Source organism: Erythrolamprus reginae, chromosome 3, assembly GCF_031021105.1.
Source record: "Erythrolamprus reginae isolate rEryReg1 chromosome 3, rEryReg1.hap1, whole genome shotgun sequence".
In the NCBI taxonomy this organism is placed as follows: domain Eukaryota; kingdom Metazoa; phylum Chordata; class Lepidosauria; order Squamata; family Dipsadidae; genus Erythrolamprus; species Erythrolamprus reginae.
The window spans coordinates 212229197-212231473 of NC_091952.1; positions in this window are offsets into that span (position 1 = coordinate 212229197).

A 2277-nucleotide genomic window follows, 5' to 3' on the forward strand; every position below is an offset into this window, starting at 1 on the left:
CCTTTAAAGCCCTTCATGGCACCGGACCAGATTATCTCAGGGAACGCCTTCTGCTGCATGAATCCCAGCGACCAGTTAGGTCCCACAGAGTGGGTCTTCTCTGGGTCCCGTCAACTAAACAATGCCACTTGGTGGGACCCAGGGGAAGATCCTTCTCTGTGGCGGCCCCAGCCCTCTGGAACCAACTCTCCCCAGAGATTAAAATTGCCCCCACCCTCCTTGCCTTTCGTAAGCTACTTAAAACCCACCTCTGCTGTCAGCCATGGGGGAATTGAGATACTCTTTCCCCCTAGGCCTTTACAATTTTATGCATGGTATGTCTGTCTGTATGTTTGGTTTTTATATTAATGGTTTTTTAAATCGTTTTTAGTATTGGATTATTATTGTATACTGTTTTATTATTGCTGTTAGCTGCCCCGAGTCTCTGGTGAGGGGCGGCATACAAATCCAATTAATAATAATAATAATAATAATAATAATAATAATAATAATAATAATGTTCAAGACATCCTTAATAATGGTAATTACTTTAAAATGGCTGAAGAAGAAGAATTAAGCATTAGAATTAAGGCAGAATCTCAGCTCTGGGAATCAAATGAGGTTATACCCATTATTTGTTATATATTTGTGCCACTTGATGTATAGATCCACACAATTGTTTGATGTGTTGAAAGCATAAATTCTCCTGTGTGCTTCTAAGGAGGGAGCAAGCAAACTCTGGTCTGTTGTTAAGGTATTGAGTTTAAATTTAACTTGAAGTACGCCCCCTATCTGCTTCACAAGTCATTTCAAAACTCAGTTGACTAGAAGTGACATTTGTACTTTTCTCTCACAGTTTCGTGATTTAAAATGACTGACCTTTCTCCAGCTTGGACTCTCCTTCAGCCTGAATTTCTCTTCCACTTTATTGAGGGTGTTTTTGAGGTTCCCTTGTTGCGCTTGAGTTGCTATTGCTGCAAGCAGTGTGCAGGTTAACTGCTAGGCTGGCAAGAAACATCACTGTCTAGCTTCAGAGGCAGCTGGAGTCCCTTCCCCACGTGGGCTAGCCTCTTTAGGCGTGGAGTGGAACGTTTTACAGCAGTGAGGGTTCATCTCTCCTCTGTAGCCTGCTTGGCTGTGGTGATCCTCTCGGCTGTTTCCAGTGACTCCCAGCAGGCCCATTTTCAGAGGTCACTTTTTGGTACTATTATTTGCAGCCGCGAGGCTTGTTTTGCCTTGGTCTCTGGCGGCGGCCATTTTGTTTCAGCAGAGTGCTGCCAGTTGCTGGGCAGAATTCATGATGGCCATTTTGAAGGTCTTTTAAACATTTCCTAGCCACTGAGTGTGCCAGTGGCCATTTTGGAAACCATTGAGTCCGCGAGGTTTCCAATCGCGATTTTGCAACTGTTTTGCTTACAGGTTGGTCGGCTCTTTTCCCACCTCACTTCTAATCTAGAGCCTCTGCTTGCTGCTCAATATTGAAGAGGTATGGGTGAGTGCTGTCTTCAGGGATCCATGGCCCTTCTACCACCCAGCCTGATTCCAGTTGGCTATTGATATATTGACTTTGGAATCCCTTCCCCTAGGGCTATACTCCTTCCTGGATCCTTGAGGCCCTCCCCTTCATTAAAGCCTTCCATTTGTCAGGTTGGGGTTCCAGTACACCCTATGACATCATTAATATGGCTGACAAATTTGCAGGGGAGGATACATCCACTTCTGCTGTCCCCAAGAAGGCAAGATTTAAAAGTCATACTTCTTCTAAGGAAAAGCCCAAGGTATCTGGGTCATCCTCATTGGTAGCAGACCTTAAAGATGCTGAGAAGGGGCATGGCCAATGCCACAGTGCTATGGAGTTCTCTGCACTCCACTGAGAAACCTAGCTATCATGCTTCCAGGAGACCTGGTTCTTTTAGAACCACCCTGTATGGGTGAGGGGAAAGAGAGGCACCAGCTGGTAAGCTGGGGGGGGGCAACAACCCCCCCCCCGGGCCCAGCGAAAGGAAGACAACATTACAGGAAATAATAATTATTTTGGAAAGGTAAGCCAACAGCGGTTAAGTTGGACTTAAAATTTATATTCAATTGATGGAGAACCAAGAAGACAAAATTATGTTTTCTTTTTGGAGGTAGCTTTTTTTCCGGCAACATATACCTAGAATAAAGAATCTCATATAAGTAAATGTCACAATAATAAGAATTTTTTGGAAGAGCCACGGTTAGTTTAAAACTTGAGAATATGCCATCATCAGTCTGCTAATTATGAGGGGAATTAGGACAAAAACAGTCTTGGAAAGG